The sequence below is a fragment of the Saimiri boliviensis genome, chromosome 2, assembly GCF_048565385.1.
Source record: "Saimiri boliviensis isolate mSaiBol1 chromosome 2, mSaiBol1.pri, whole genome shotgun sequence".
Lineage (NCBI taxonomy): Eukaryota > Metazoa > Chordata > Mammalia > Primates > Cebidae > Saimiri > Saimiri boliviensis.
This window is the reverse complement of record NC_133450.1, coordinates 182,073,624-182,091,206: the sequence shown is the minus strand read 5'-3', so window position 1 is coordinate 182,091,206 and position 17,583 is coordinate 182,073,624. Positions and strand designations below refer to the sequence as shown.

General features: G+C 39.3%; 1 long non-coding RNA gene and 1 pseudogene across 13 annotated transcripts in view; one reads left to right on the top strand and one right to left on the bottom strand.

Moving 5' to 3' along the window:
- The window catches only part of LOC101052200 (zygote arrest protein 1 pseudogene), a 153,009-nt pseudogene extending 143,291 nt beyond the window's left edge, over window positions 1-9,718 (bottom strand).
- Window positions 9,719-11,218: 1,500 nt separating this feature from the next.
- The window catches only part of LOC141583742 (uncharacterized), a 912,164-nt gene continuing 905,799 nt past the window's right edge, over window positions 11,219-17,583 (top strand). For 7 of the 13 annotated variants that reach the window (XR_012516613.1, XR_012516618.1, XR_012516614.1 and 4 more), the window contains exon 1: window positions 11,219-12,262. This is a non-coding gene — a long non-coding RNA (uncharacterized LOC141583742). The other 6 variants (XR_012516624.1, XR_012516617.1, XR_012516616.1 and 3 more) reach the window with 2 other exon arrangements.

The window sequence follows — 17,583 nt, the reverse complement described above, 5'->3', positions numbered from 1 at the left end:
CAAACACTTTCAAAAGGAATTCAAAATTTCCTTCTATTGTCGAAGAAGCATATCCTGTATGATCCAGCTGTTCTATTTGTACATGTACAGCATGGGACATATGCAAAAATGTTCATAACAGAATTATTCATAATATTAAAAAATGTAGAAGTAACCTAAGTGTCCATCATGGGATAGCAGATGAATTGTCATATTCACATGAGAGCAGTTTAACAAAGAACTATCATTCAGCATATACACAATATAACACTACATGTAAAATTTAATGAATAAATAAAACTATCTTTTAGAACAGATATAGTTATAGGAAAACAATATGAAAAGGAAATAAATGATGAACACAGGATTTAAGAGAATGTTAGAAGAAGAATGGAAGATAGATTAATTAAAGGATGAGAGGACATATGGTTAGATATATATTATTTTCAAGGTCTCAGCTTTCATTATGAGTCATGGGTTTATGTTGCTTGTTACATTCTTAGAAAAACTTATGTAATTATATATTTTTTTAAAGTAGGCAACTCATAGAACAATGATGAGTTCTGTCAAGAGCCAATGGTTAATATTAATAAAATTTTGTGTTTCTGCATGTGTGTAAATGTACAATAATGAAAACATATGCTATTGTGTTAAATTATCTAGATAAAGCATGTAAATTAATATGTTGTTTATGCTATATGCCTTATATTTTCTTCTCTGATATTCCTGTCAGAGAAGCAAAGTACTATATAATCTTGCTTAAGAATTAGCTGTCTTTTCATCCTACATAACTACAATTTTGTACCCTTTGTACCCTTTGACCAACATCTCCCTATCTCCCTCCTACTTCTACCCCCTCTCCCACAGTTATCATATATATGCTATACATACATATACATATGTATGGCAACTATGTAAGCATATAAGGAGATGAATATGTTATTTTATTTGGGAGTAGTAATTTCACTGTGTACATGTATGTCAAAACATTGTATTGTATACCTTAAATACATATAATTTAAGAACTCTAAAAAATAATTACAGTTGGCTGAGCACAGTGACTCATGTCTGTAGTCCCAGTACTTTGGGAGGTGGTGGTGAACAGATCACCGGAGGCCAGGAGTTTGAGACCAGCCTGGGCAACATGGTAAAACCCCATCTCTACTAAAAATACAAAAAATACCTGTCATTTTGATGGGCACCTTAATCCCAGCTACTCAGGAGGCTGAGGCAGGAGAATCACTTGAACCCAGGAGGCGGAGATTGCAGTGAGCAGAGATAGCACCACTGCACTCCAGCCTAGGCAACAAGAGCAAAACTCCATTTCAATAAATAAAAAAAAAATAAAAAAAAATAATTACAGTTAATTAATTTCTGGATAATTTATACTGTTCTTTATTTCACATAGTCAACCACTCACCTTCTCTCTCATATTCCACAACCAATTTCTGATGGAAATAATACGAGCACTGTTAGAAGAAGGGCCAAGTTGTCTTACTGTTATTTTGATGAAAGAAATAAAGAGCAAATCATAATGCCCCTAAGGTCACCTACCATTTAAGACTTTGTGGATTACATTGCAATTCAACAATTTGAACTCTATTGAGAAACAAGGGACAAGAAATAGTCTGCATGATGTTGTTGATCAACTTGAGCAGGAGATTCAAGCAAGTAAGACCCTCTCCATATCTATTGCTTATACAACAGAAACTAGTATCTACTTAAATAAATATGTAAATAATAACACACAAGAAAGCTTGTATCCCAGAAACATAAATAAAATGCCTTAACTAAAATTGTACCATGTACTCTTTTTTTTCTTCCAAAATTGTCCTGTTTGGGCAAGTGGGTCATTGCTTTCTTGAGTCAACATGGTCAGCAACTGAATCTATCATGATGGTGCTTTATCTCCCCACTAAGAATATTTGTGAGTTGGCACTCCTTCAGAAAGACTCACATTCATCGAACAGTCAGTATAGTTCTTGGAACAGAAGCTATACTTTGTCTTCCTGATGTTTGTAAAGCTGCAAAATCCCAGTGTCAACTGGAAGAGGGTTGAAGCATGTTATACAACATTCAGTTTAACAATGAAATTTTTTAATGATGTTTTATGTGATGTTGATGGCTGTAGAATAGAATTTTAGCAACAATTTCTTCAGAATTATATTCTATTAAGAGATATAAGTCTGTGAGTGCAGGAATATGTAAAAGGAAATTACAGAATTTTTTACTGGTTAAAATATTTGGGAAGCTATAAATTCTCAAGGTGACAAAAATTTACTTTTGTGCTACTTTGTAGTATTATTGACTACTTTAAGTCACATTGTCACATGAAGATTTCATTATTTCAGACATCAATTTACATTGTTCACATAATTATATTGTATGCCTAAAAACATTTTAAAATCTATTTTTTATATTGGTGTGTGTAAAAATTACACATGCAAAGCCAAAAGCATGCAAAACCAAAATATTCTATACAGTAATATTTGGTACTATTTAGGTAAGATCAAGTTTTAGTGAGAAGAAAAAGGTTTATAATTTGAAATAAAAGGACATAAAAAGTAAAAACATCTAGTATCCAGAGAAACTAAACAACAATAATAAGACACAAATAATTCTTTTAAGAGAATGAATGTAAACGAAAAATAATCAGTAGCAGAGTATGGATAGCCTTTACCTTGAACGTTCATTTTTCTCTTCAGCTCTCTATAAGAGATCTCCACTTATCAGCTGGGCATACTGCCACAGGACTAAAAAATAACAGTTCCCCAGGCTGCCTTACAGTTTTCATGACCAAATGATCAAAATCTGGGTGAAGATATGTTAGCAGAAGTATTGTGTGGGACATCTTTGAGGTCGCCTTTTCACCCTTTCAACTTATTCTTTTTTGATTATTGGCGTTTCTGCTGAATTCTTGGATCACAAAATGACCTGGGGAATGGAAGCCGCATGGAGCAGAACAGCATAGGACCATCTTGAAATGACACAATACAACTCCTAAACTGCTCATTTCTAGACGTCTTTCCTACAAGAAAAATAAAGTACTATAGTGTGCAAGTCACAAATTTACTGACAACTGTATCCTACCCCCAATATAATCCAGATAATTAAAACCCCACGTGCAAGTCAGAATTCAAGACTCTACAATCTCTTTCAAATTTAGTTTCAAAACCACTTCCAGCTGTATTTTTCCACTAATCTGTTTTCCCAACCTGTTTTGCTTCCAGTGTACAAATATCCTTTACATACTCCCACAATATTTTGGTTCATTTTATTCACTCTCTCTTTCTCTCCATTCAACCTCACAAATCCTGGTTCATTTTACTAATTTTCTCTCTATATATATTCAACCTCACAAATCTTAGTTCATTTTACTCATTTTCTCTCTTTCTTCATTCACCCTCACATTCTCAAATATTACATTTACAAAACCAGCTCCAACCTTCAGGAATTCTTGTTTTCATCTTCCAGTTTAGGAAATCCCATTTCTCCATGTTTATAGGCCTAGTCTGTTAAACAAGCAGTTGTATTTAATTGCATACTGCTTTAAGACACATGTTATATTGTTTTCCTACATTGTTATTTAATGTTTGTTTTGACTGTTTTATGTGTTCATTTGTATTTGTCATCCCAACTCTGATTAAATCATCTAACTATCCATCAGCAAAAATATATAACAGAAAGGGTCCTTTCTTTACCTTTTTTCTTGTTTGTAAAAGGATACTATTTTTTGGTTCGATACTTCTCCCACACCACTGTTACTTTGAAATCCATCTATAAATTCTGTGCTTTCTGTCTTCTCTGTCTCTCCAGAATTTCCCTATCTCTTTCCAGGCCTATGCTCACTGTCTTAGTTTAGGAAAAATCTTTAATCGCTAATTGTCCTTGCCTTTCCTTCTTTGTTCTTCTTCTTCAGATGTGATCTTATGAGAATGAGCTTATTGATGTCACACCAAGGTTCAAGCTGACTTCTTCAATCCCATCTATTAGTTGCTTTTCCCTTCTTAGTTTTGCTAGAGCTGTCATAACCACAGACTGGGTTAATTAAGCAACATAAATTTATTTTCTCACAGTTCAGGAGACCAGAAGTCTAATTCCAAGTGACAGCAAGTTTGTTTCCTCCTGAGGTCTCTCTACTTGACTTGGCTGCCCTCTTGCTGCCTCTTCACATGGTCCACCTTTTGGACACAGGCAACTCTCGTGTCTCTCTGGGCGTCCTATTCTCTTCTTTTCATAAGGACATCAGGCACATTGGCTTTAGACTTACCTAATAGCTTCCTTTTTACTTAATCATTTACTTACTCACTTCTTTAAAGGCTCTTTTAATATAGTTACATTCTTAGGTACTGGAAGTTAGTAATTGCTTAAACATCTGTCTGCAGTTACCACAATGATAACAAATTCTCTTTCTGTCTCTTCTCTTTTTCTGTCACCCCCTGCTCCTATCTCATTTTTGAAAACCGTGCATAGCTTTCAACCTATTTGTTTGCATATTCAGGCTTCTGAAAAGTCTTCCTTTGCAGTTCTGCTTAGAATACTTCCCTCTAGGTAGTAGTCCTGGAACTAACCTGTCTGATGTTTCCCCTCTGTATGTCCCCTAAAGTGATTCAGTGGGCCCTCCTATGTGCTTCTATAAGTACTCTTGATTTTCTTTGGAGTTCAAACAACTAGCAAGTCTCAGAGCCAGAATTCAAATCCAGGAGGTCTAACTCCAAAGACTGAGGATTAACCATGACACAGAGATTCAAGAATCAGAAGATAAATTGCTTATAAACTGCCTGTTATCATCAAGGTGAATTTTAAACTCCTTGGCCTGGTATGTGAATTCATCAGTAGCTGGCCCCTAGGTGATAGCTCGTGTCATTTTTCAACTGCCATTCCAAGCACTGCCTTATGTTTAAGATTTAAGGAAAAGGAAAATTTGAACTGAGGTAGAAGTAAAAGCTTTCTATTGGTTGTTTCACTTTTATAATGTGCAATAAAGAATGGCATTTTGAAATTGTATAGGATGGCTTATGAATCCACTGACAAAGGAAGAGAGAGTTGAAAACAAGCACCACTTTTTATAAGAAATCAAATGGGTCAAAGTTGTTATAAAAAGAAAGGAACATTTATGATTCTTTCCCTGACCATATTACCTTGTCTGATTTCCTGCCTTGTCAAAAAAATATCAGAAATAGTCACCAGGGTACCCACTTATATTAGGAGGATGACAAGTGGTAAATCACTGACACTTAAGTAGTTTCTTCAGCAAAACACTCCAACTGCTTAGGAAAATATTTATTCCAACTCCATGTTTGAACTCTGTTTATTTTGTTGTAGCATGTGTTTTGAACACTAGAATAATGACATAATATAAGCAAGTGACTTAGTTACAACACAATATTATCATATAAAATAACAGTTTAGGTTAAAAGCAGTGTGGCATAATGGTACTGAGTTGAGATTCTGTTTCTGTACTGAACCACTGTGACACTTTGAGGAAACAATTAACTTCATGTTGACAATTAGCAGAATAATAATAAAAGTCATGGAGTTGTTTTGAAAATTCAATAAAAGGTTGAACACAGTAGTTCATGTCTGTAATCCTAGCACTTTTGGAGGCTGAGGCATGTGGATGGATCACATGAGGTTAGCAGTTTGAGAACAGCCTGGCCAACATGGTGAAATCCCATCTCTACCAAAAATACAAAAATTAGCTAGGCATGTTGGTGGGTTTCTGTAATCCCAGCTACTTGAGAGGCTGAAGCAGGAGAATCACTTGAACCCAGGAGGCAAAATTTGCAGTGAGTTGAGATGGTAACCCTACAGTCCAGCCTGGGCAACACAGTGAGGCTATTTCTCAAAAAAAAAAAAAAAAAAAAAAAAGAGAGAATTCAATAAGGTAATATATATATATATATATATATATAATGCAAACAGCACAGTGTGTGGCACACTGGGATACTCAATTGTCTCACCACTATCCATGGTTTATATCTAGTCAGGTTCCATGTACCACTTCTGGCCTGGTGAGCTTGTGATGAACAGTAAATCCAAGTCCCTGTTCTAACAGGGCTTATGGTTAATATAGAACCTTCTAGTGTAGGTTAAAAAGCTGTGATCAAACGTTAGACAGTCATGGTTTAAATCCTGGCTGTACCACTGAAGCAGCTATGTGACCTTGGCAAGGCTACTTGGCTTTTCTGTGTCTGTCTCTTCATCTATAAAATGAAGATAACAATTATCATTAGGTTTGTTGTTAGGATTAAGTGAATAAATAAATTTAGTGATCCTAGAATATTTCTGGTACATAAAAGGTATTTAATCTGCTTACGTTTTTTAATTAAACAAGTCATTTTTTGAGCTATTTCTCAAGAATGAATTTTTCAAATCAGACTAACATGAATTAGAGAACATAAGCAGTATTAGCCTAAACTAAATAATTTCAAGGGTACAAACCAAAGGATTATCAAAAGTTTCAAAATAATTGCTCTCCAGGTCTTTCTTTCCTGTAAAAGTCACATCCCTCTATCCCAGAATAGACAAAGCCTTCAAGTGAGGCCTGCATGGTTCCTCACACAGTGGGTAGTGCTTCAATTATAAAACATCTCCAATTTATACCCCAGCACTGGACACACTATATGCCATTCTCCAGGAAGCCATGCCTTATAAACTATGCTTCTATCATAGGTAATCCTTAGTCAGATATCCTGCTAAGGCCCAAAGAAATCCCTCTTCCTTCTAACAAATATCATCAGTTTATTTCCCCAGGGGAGGTAGAATTGACAAGGAGATTAGACCTGCTCACTTGTTGTGGACTCAATGTTGTGCCTTCTTCCCACCCCAAATTCATGTGTTGAAGCTCTAACATCTAATGTGGTGATATGTAGAGATGAGACCTTTGGGAGGTAATCAGGGTTATACAGGTCATGCAAGTGGGGCCTTCATGGTAGGATTAGTTGATATGTTAACTGTGGATTAGATTAAATATATCTCTCTTTTACTCTCTTCCCCCAATACACACTGAGAAAAGGCCATGTGAGGACATAGTTAGAAAGCAGCTGTTTGCAAGCTAGGAAAAGAGCCATCACCAAGAACCAAATTGGCTGGCATCTTAATCTTGGCCTTCTAAGAACTGTAAAAAATGTTTCTCACAGAACTCCAGAACTGTGAGAAATACATTCCTACTATTTAAGCTATCCCTGTGATGGTATTTTGTTATGGTAATCCGAACTGAACTAAGAAACCCCTTTTTGCTTCTTTCCCTCAAGGTCTCCCTGGTGAATGCAGTAAATGAGCAAATGTATTGCAGGCCAGGTTATTTCACAACTATTACCTATCTTTTTAAAAAACAACAACAAAGAACACTTTTTTTAAGGTAAAAGGAGAAGATACATCTGTTATACTCTTCTTTCCATGCAGCTCCTCAAAGGCACTCTTTTAATAAGGTAAAACTTACACATGGCTCCAAAATCAAAAGAACATAAAAAGTCTAACCTTTGTCCTTGATAACATCTGCCCACTTACACCATGGCCCCAACCAATTTTATTAATTTTTAGAGAAAATACCTTGCTTTACCTTGGAATTTTCACCTAAAAATATCGTAGAGAACTTTTTATACCAATTAAGGAGAATTTCTTCAATTTTGTCCATAGCAGCTTAATCTTCCATGATATGGATATTCTGTATTTGTACTGTAATGATCCAAGATTTAAAAGATGTTTTATAATATGAGCTGTTGAAATTGACAACTCTAACACATCTCTATGGCACGTTCCAATGTCATTCATTCTATGTTCAGTGTTGTCTGTGTTCTGGGGCCTTTATTTTTATTATTTTTTAAATTGTTGCTATACGTCAACATGAGATCTATCCTCTTAACACATTTGTTAAGTTTATAATGCAGTATGGTTAACTATTGGAACACTATTGTACAATAGGTCTGTAGAATTTATTCATCTTACATAACTGAGATTTTATAATATAGCATCCTCTCTGTTTTACATAAGAGCATCAACATGGAAATAAACAATTAAAGTTTTCTATATCCGTAACATTTCCAATGGCCCGATTCTGCTCTCTCAAAGGAAACTTGTAACTCAGCATTTGTCATTCCCATGATAATAAAGCCAAGAAGACACTCTCCTGTTTTAGCCCAATAAGAGAAGTAAACTCTTCCAGTGTTTTGACACTCAGATATTGACTTGATTGCCTGAGAGGTAAGGAACTCATTTTTAAATTTGCCATATTCTTTTTTTTTAGCATTACAAATATATAAATTCCTTTTAGCCTTGAATAATTGAGTATGTGGGGACTCATCTATTTAAATAGGGCAAAATGATGAGTGGTGCATGCTTCAGGGTCAGATGGATACTGTATAGGTTCCATACTAACTCAGTTGTGACAAAATGGATTTGTCACCTCAGGTAAATTCACATAAGTCTCAATCTCCCTGTAATTTGAGGACATAAAATCTAGGTAGGCAGGTTGTGAACAGGATCGACTGATATAATCTATATAAATCACATTATATAGTTCTTACTTAACACATGGTAGCTTTCATCATCATCATTATCATCATCATATGCATCTATTTTATTCTGTACTAGATTCTGTATAGATGCTGGGGAACAACAATGCATATGACAACATACCTTCTCTAAGAGCTCACAGTCCAGTAGCACAGGCATACCAGCAAAGCAAAAATAGCTTTTATCTATGGTAAAAAACAATACACCAATAGATTGAATGCTATGTTCTAAAGAAGTAAAAAGTGTTCTGAAAATGGCAGTTTGTAGAGAAATGATCTTAAGCAGGGAAAAGGATTAAGATATTTCCATCAGAAGAGATAGCATATATTTCAAATTCAGTTATCAGAGAATATAAAGACACAGACAACACTGGAACAATGCTGTAGTTATTTTAATTTGGTGGTGAAATAAGTCTCTTGGATCTGACAGTACCTTTGAGTCTCAGTAGTTTATTCTCAATTCCATAGATAGATCTAAGGGTATCAAGAGTGGATATATCCTCTGATCCTGAGGTTTGCTGTCCATGTTTGTTAAATATTTCCCCCCATACAAGCAAAGTGTAAAAGGCGAGGGGGAAAAGGGTGATCCCTTTCCATTTTTTGAACAGGAAACAAAAATCTACAGGTGCTTTTTTTTTTTTTTTTTAAGGTACTTAAATGTCAAGAATATAATGCTGTGGATTACCACGACTGCCTACACATACATCAAAACTCAAAGCAAGTGAAAAAGACTTCGCTATGGCTGGTACATGACTTTCTACAACATTTCCTACCACTGTAAGGTACCCTTCAGGCATTAAAGTTAATGAATATGTGAATAACCTATGTTTATTTTAAAGAGAAACTTCAGTTGCAGACAGTGGCCTGCATACCAACGACAACCAAGAAAGAAATTTCAAGTCAGAACCTTTGTGGAGAAGAGGCTGCTCTAAATTCTGAATTTGCTTGAACCAAGTGATTCTCTTAATTACAGTTCTGCAATTCATGTCTTAATAGTCTGCCAGAATATTTTATTGGTAATTGGAGGCTGATATAATCAGAAATCATAAGTGAAAGATGGCCTTTTGTTGGGAATATTTTATTATAATTCTTATTCCCACTTCATTATCAGGAACAGTCATTTAATAATTAGGAATGAGAATTAGAACTCGAAGAAGCATCAAACATTGTGGCAAGCAGACAAGGTATAGATTCATACCAGGTTCCAAAACACCGCCGAACATCCCCCTCTTGAAAGGCTGCAAGAGTCAGTGTCAAAGATACATTTTAGGAAATCAAACCAAAAAACTCACTCCTGGCAAACTAATACGCACGCAAATAAAATGTCTCTTTTTTATTCCTTAGCATCTCACCACCGAATTCATTATTCACTTCTCCTTCATGCAAGCTGCGAGGTTTAGCTTCAAGCTCTTCTCTTAATTGCACCAGAAGTTAAGTCTGGGCGTTGGATACACACTCTAAATCCTTACGTGGGTCTGTGAGCAGCCTTGAGCAGCTGAGCAAGTTAGTGGGAGGGTATCGCCAACTGTTTGCTAGCTCCAAGTGGCAGCCTCCATGGATCCATCACCCCTATACCCACAGCTCCTGTCAGTGCCTCCGCTAGAGTTGGCTCTAACAGAATCCAACCAGGTTCATCCCTGAAATTCAGACTCGTACCCGAAGTTACCGGTCCGGATCCCCTGGGAGCCGCAACGCTCACCGCGGAATACTCTGGAACGATTTCAGAGCTGTGAGTGGCGCTGCTTGCTAGAGGTCATCCTACAAGTTTCATCTTTTGTATTAAATCTTCATTTCTGTGACTCCATGTTTAGCGCTCACGTACTCGGTTCCCGGCAAAGTCAACCGCCTTCAGACTTGAAGAGGAACAGTCAAGAGCTCCTTTGATTTGGATGAGATTCTCGATGGAGACATTGGCGGTGGATGGCAAAGCGGTGCACCCGGCGCCAGAGCAAAGGAACCTGGCGCCATCTCCAAGCTGGGCAACTTCGCGTTTTCCGCTAGCAGGTCCCAAGCCATAGGTATTCGCGAAGCCACAGAGGGGAGAAATCCTCAGCAATCCTCAGTCTGTCCCACACTTGAAAAGGCATGGTAGTGCTCTATTGGAATAGAGACTGCGCGGGGCACAAATGCAAACCTTGTTTAAAAAAAAAAAAAAAAATGGGCAAAAGTTTACTTCCTGTAAGTAATTAATTTCTGCAGCGCAGGCCCATTCTAGGTAAAGCAAACTTCTGGGAAGCTTCTTTCTTGGGAGTTGTGGATGACCCGGGGCGCTTCTAAGAGCAATATCTCTCCTGCCTGGGGCGCCCCGGCGGTGATTCCTCCCGGACGTCGAGGGAAGAAAAAGAAGTTGGGCAGGAGCTAGCCAGAGACCCGGACAGCTACTCCTGGTGCAAAACCCTGGAAATGGCTGCTAAAGGGGTTGGGTCTCCAGACTTCTAATCCCTCCCCTTTCTCCAGCTGAGCCTTTCACCTGCTACCGTCCAGTTTACAATATAAGCGTAGACCCTAAATTAACCCAGTTCCAAAAGCTAAGCATTACAATTCCCTAAGAAAATCACTTTAAAAACATTCAAGTGAGTTTCAGGAGCTCCTTAGGGGAAATGTTACCGAGGCAGTGGGCAGGAAAGGTGGGATGAGAGGGGATTATGTCCACGAAGCGATGTGTAGGCCCCTCTATTCGAAGTACCTCGGGGAGTCCCTCAGCTCCCTAGCGGGCTGCTGCAGCCACTTCAATTCTCCACTACAGAAGGGGCGGAGGTGGCCCCTGGGGAGTGGCGATGGGAACCGGGCTAATCTTTAGTCTGGTGACCTCTCGCTGGGTGCCGAGGGAGTGTAGCTGGCCTCAAGAAAACAGCCAGGGAGTCGAAACGCCAGACAGGGCAGAGAGCGGAGAGGTGGCCCCACGGACTTAAGGGCGTGCAGCGAGGAACTGCCTGCCAGCAATCAGCTAATTAGTGAGGCTTGATGGAATCTCCCTGTCCTCAGCAGCCTTGGAACCCCTAACCCTCTTCACGTCTCCCGACTTTTCGTTCGCGAGTGGCCCGGGGCCGCGGGCACAGGGCTGGGCGTGCGTGTGTGCCTGTGCGCGCGCGGGTGTGTGCGCCAGTGTGTGTGCGCAGCCCGAGCGCGGAGCGGGGCCGCAGAGCCCAGCCGCCAACCCGGCGTCCCTCCTCGCAGCTGCCTCCTCCAAGCCGCCTCACCTGGCGCCCGCCGCCCGCCCGGCCCCGCGCCGGCGCTGCCTCCCTTCAAAGTTTCCCCGGCGCAGACACCTCGGCGCTGCAGCAGCGCAGGGAGACGGCGTTCTGAAGCTGTGCCTTGGGGTGGCCCTTCTGACACCTCTTCGCCTCACCCCCACCTAATTCGAGCAGAGAGTAGAAGGTTTTCCAAATTAAGGGGAGAGAAGGGGGAGGGGCATTGCCGAGGAAAAGAGAGGAGCAGCGTTAACTGAGAATATCCTGCCTGAGGCCAGGGAATTGACTGACGTGTCTGGGGGGTTACGGAAGAAAACTGAATAGACAACCAAGTTGGCCGAGGAGGGGCTGGGTCCGGGTGCCAGGAAGGTGGCCCCAGTCTCCGTTTCCACTGGCGTGAAGGCTTGGAGGCGCCTCTACAGTGAGCTTTTGAACCGCCATACCCTCCCAATCCCTTGGAAAGGAGGGGCCGGTAGAGCTGAAGAGGGGGTAGTCCAGAAGAAGCCCCTGGACTCGTGCGTCGCATCCTTGGCTTGGGATTTTAAGGACACGAAGAAGAATTAACAGCGCCTGAAGGTAAGAGGCAGCAAAGCCGCTGTTTGAATTGCCAGAGACGATAACTTAAAATAGATGTTGGGGATGGGGTGGGGGCTAAGCCAAGTTAGCAGGATCTCTCCGGGCGGCGCCACGCGATCACAGGACCTGCGCCGGCGAGTCGGGGAGTAGCCGGTGCCGCGCTGCCCAGCCGCGAGGCAGGAAGCCGGAGGAGCGTCCTGTCCTTACAGTTTCTGAAACCTACTGGAAATCGATTTCGGCCTGGGCTCTCTGTGGAGGTTGATATACAGCGTGGATTTGGTTTTTGGGTTTTATTTATTTATTTATTTTTTTCCACAGAGGGTTTTTTTTTTTTTTTTTTTTTTTTTTAAATTAGCACCGCAGACCCATCCCCTGGTTGTCCTAGAGAGCTGTGGGCACCGGTGAACGCAGCTGGGACGCGGTGGCAGGTGAGCCTGGCGCAGGTGGGCAGGTGGGGGCGGCGCCGGCACCTGGCCGGCGGACTCGGGGGCGCGCGAAGCCCAAGCTGCCGCCTGGCCGGCTCCTGCAACCGGCGTCGGAGCCAGGGCGCCGCGGGTCGGCTGCGGTTCCCTCCGCCTCCGCTAGAGGCTCCCAGCGGGCGCCGCGGAGAGGGTGGGTGTGGGGGCGCCGGGAGGCGGCGGGGCGGACGCGGGGAGCCAGCGTGCCCGCGGGGTGGCGGAGCCCGCGCGGCAGGGGCGGGGGACGTGAGCTAGAGTCCCGGCGCGCTTCCTAGCTCCGCGCTGCGCTGCGGGGACGCGGGTCCGCATCCTGGCTGAGCTCTGGAAAGCTGTGCCTTGAACTGGAGCCACTTCGGGGATGAGATCCTGGCCCGCGCCCCGAGGGCAGCCCCGGGAGGTAATGCGCTCTTTCTCCTCTCCCCTTTCGCCCTTTGGGTCTCTGTAAATTCTCAGTCAGATACTCAGGTGGGAGGGAGTGAAGGGTGAGACCGAGTCTACAGGGTCTGTATTTGAAGAGGTGCCTTTCAGTGTCGCTCCGTGGTGCTCTGGTGTATATGTATTCAAACTAATGCCCAATTTCTCCCGCTTCCCTTGAATATTTGCCTGCTTTAAGGGAAGTTTTTTGCGGAGAACACTGGGTGGCTGGTCTGGGCCGGCTGCTCCGAGGTGAGCGAGGGTACCTGCTGTGCCCCCTCTAAGCCGCAGTGGACTGGAGTGCGAGACTCCAGGCATGGGGTGTGGTGGAGAAAACGAGTACCACACCCTCTTTTCCTCTCCTTTCCTCTTCACCTGCTGGTGAAGTCTCCCCATTCAGCATTTTGCTGATTTCCTTTCCTAAGGGATTGGCTCAGAGAACAGAGGAAAGCTGCTGAAATACTTAGAGAGAGAGAGAGAAAAAAAAGAAAAGGAAGTCATGGCCTGAGGATCAGAAGGGAAAGGAGGGCGAAGTTAAGCTTGTGTGTTTGAGGTAGGGGAGCAAGTGCTGGGAAATGGCCTTGGACTTCAGTTTATTTGATGAAGTCAGATTCATTTCACATTTCACACTTTGACATAATCCAGTTTGCTGAAGCCACTAACAGATATCATCTGTGCTATGTACTGCCTTGGGCTCAGTGGGCACTAAATATATTTGATGAGTGTGTCTAAGCAATAAATAGATAAAGGAAAGAGTGCTTGTTGTGTTTGGTTGGTGTGATTACCCCCGTGTCTGTCAGACACCGGCAATGTATGTATTTTTCAGTGTGCTGTGCTGTGTTTGTGCATACCATATGTGGTCGTTTTACACTCAGTAATGCAATTTCAGGGTCTTCTAAAGGTGGCTCTTAACAAATACGAATATTTAGAATAATACTAAAGGAAGACCAAAAACTACCATGGGGCATGAAATATTAACAGTAATACTAAATAGAAGCCGAGATCCATCATTTGTGAAAATACTGGGCCACATGCTGAAAGGGCAAAAAATATTTTTCAGAATTGGAAGCAGTGGTTAACATTTTTATAGAAGGAGATGTTCTTTAGTGTCCTATCACCATCACCCAGTAGCATGCATTACTTCCAATACAGCTGGAGTGTGAGGAAGAAAAAAATGCACTTCCTGTTCAAAACCAGTAAAATGTTTTGAGATCTGTCAGATATTTCACCTTAGGAATTTAAATAGAGTGGATTGCCTATTGATGGCAGAAGTGGTTTGGTTATGTAAGGAATCTATTTTTTTTGATTATGATACATATATAAATTAATATATTTATATAACAAGTTTACTGTAGTGGAAATGGAAGCAGGACAATTTATCGATGGTTTTCATTCCTGAATAACACATACCATTATCTCAGGGAAGATTTATATGAAGTTTGTCATTCATGTATTATATTGGTTGGTGCTCTGGGTGGAAGGCAAGAATATATATCTTGATGAAGTCCCAAAAAGATGGTTTATGTTCTTAAAAGCCACTGTTCTAGAAATGTTTATGATATGAAAAAAATCATAGTTACTCATCTAAATATAGGTACTACATATATAGAGAATAATCATGTATTTGTTGAATTAAATTAACCAAACAAATACATATTTAGGGCTCAACTGTATTTCTGAAAGACACCTCTAAAACCAAAAGAAGATCTGCTATGAAGATTCTGTGTATATGATGCATAAGGGAAGTTTTGTTTCTTGACATTTAATCGAATCAAACTAGTGAGGTTGGTTTGTAATCTCAAATTCAGTTTTAGGACTCCATCTCTAAAGATGCTTTCCTCTATAATAAATGTGATTTTAAAAGAGATCAAATATTGAAATGTTCCAAAGCTGCCATGGACCAGAATACCATTTAAGTCCTCTGAAACTTCATGTCAAGAATAAGAAGTGATAGGAAGTTGTCACAAATTAATTGGCTTGATGCTTCAATTAAAAACTGATCATTATCTGGCTCTGGTAGTCATTATGGTTGATTTCATTTGGTCTCTAGATATTCTGTGAAAGGACTCTAGGTGGAAATATTTTCCTGTTGTACAAGGAGAGGAGGTCACTATATGCAAACAGGCTTGTCAGTTGCTGATTCTCCAATCTGGTTGTCTTGTATTTTTAAGAAAGCATGTTTGATTGAAAAGAAAAAAAAATATCGATTTTCTCAATTTACCTAAATCTTTGTCTTGGTCATATCCCTCAACCAACTTCTGAGTACTCTATAATTTTGTTGAAATATGTCACCAAGCCAATTCCCTTTATGGTTTAGTGGCTACTTTGATGTTAATACATTTAAAAACTATTTAAGCACAGAATACCATATTTCCTGAAAGAAAATAAATTGAATTTAAAAAGAGTGTTGGGTAAGGAAATTAAAGGAGAATAGGAGGGAAAGGTTAAATATCAGGTATCAGGCTTACCTATCTAATGGCATATACTTCTATGATGTTTTGTTATGCTTCTAAATAAATTTTCCCTCCCTCCCTCCCTTTCATTCTTGCTTCCTTTCTCCCTTCCTTCCTTTTCTTTCTTCTCTTTTTTTGTTAAAAATATTTTCTTTGGAATGAAATCCATGATAATTTACAGTTATTTTACAATGATAAGTCCATAATTTATTTTTAAATGGATGATAGTCTTCAAATGTGAAAATTGTTGCATTTATTTTTTAATTTTATACAAAAATTGACTAGAAGGTGAGTTTGGGTCTTCAGGGAGTCTGAGTGAGTCATCAGTTGATTATTATCTCTTAAATTGTAAATGTATCTTATGTCTGGCTACACCTTCACTGCCTCTTGTTTCTGGGAAGTATGAAAGCATGGATAGATATTCATTTGATATAGATAGACAGCCTAAGAATGTGATGCATTTGTGCTTTGAGTGGCTTATTTTCATATGATTAATACTCTGTAAACAAATTGACCAATGTAATCAAATATGCAATGTTCATATTCAACAAGTAGTAGAGTCACACTTGTCAGTGTATATCAGATCAGAAATTAGTAACCTATTTTAGGAAACCTTAACTTCATATAAACCTTAATAAAAGTTACTTTTTAAAAAAAGTGGTACCCCTCAACAGATACAGTTGCTGTACGTGTTCTTAAATGTCCTCAAGAGAGAAAATCCTAGTTCTAAAAATCTCCCAAGAGAGACTAATTCGGTGCCACTGGGAGGCAGCATGAATAAATAGAAAAAGCAGTGAATCTGACAGGAGCAGACTGGAATTCTACTGTGTCTTATGACTAGCAGTGTCACTTTGGAAAATCTGTTTTGTTTTTAACTAAGGCTCAGTGTTGATTTCTGTACAATGGGAACATTTAATACTTACTCTATTTTTGTGTTTAAAATTTGATAACAGCTAGCTTTAAGCATTGGAAAAAGAAAAAAAGCTTTTATGTGCAAGTAAATATCTGGCATTGTAGCACTTGATAGAAGAATAAACAAAACATTTAAAGAATGCTTATAAAACTTCAGTAACATAGCTTGGATTTTGATATGCCTTTGATGAGAGAAATACTTTCTCTCAATGAGCTATTAACATATGTCATGAAAGTAAAATTTAAATTAATATGTATGTATGGGAGATGATTTTCTCAAAGTTATTAATATGGCACACATTTTGTGATATATGGAAATCTTGTAATGCTTATTGTGTGGGCCATAAAAGTTCATTTGACCATTTGTGCTGTTCTTAAGGTTTTGATAATAAAGAAGAGGCAAAAGAAAAACAGTTAAGATATTCTTTAATAATAAAGTCCCAGTGGAGCTCCCAGTTTTGTTTTTTTTTTTCAATTCTACATTTTTCTTACTTAATATGACACAGGTGGCAACTATCCTTGCTTTCATTGCTGTCAGGTCAGTTACCCAATTTTTATGAACACAAAAAATATTTAGTGTGTGGAATGCTTTGTTCAGTGATTTAATCTATTGAACACAAACCTAATATACTATCTTAGGTTTTTACAGTGTAATTTGCCCAGGACTCAAACTATTTGTCCTATTTTATTTTATTGGGTTTAATGCCAATAATATTAGTTATAAGTTATTTTCAATATGTGAATTGGGTAGAAAATAAATGGTAGATATTAAATGACTCATGAATTTGAATAAAATTTTAAATGCCCCATTGAAATAATTATGTGCTCTTGCTATATATGACTTGACTGGAATATATCTTGTTACTTTTCTAAACGTATTCACTAGTTAATATTAAGAATAGCCTGTCTTTACTGGCTGCAAGGGTAAGCAAAACACCATTTCCTTCCCTAGAGTTTCGGTGTCATTGTCAATAAATACTATGACTGTATTTTCTCTAACAAAATGAGTAAGACTAAATGCAAACCTGGGAACCTAGACTAGAAAACAAATTACATTTTTTGTTGTTATAATAGAACATTATAT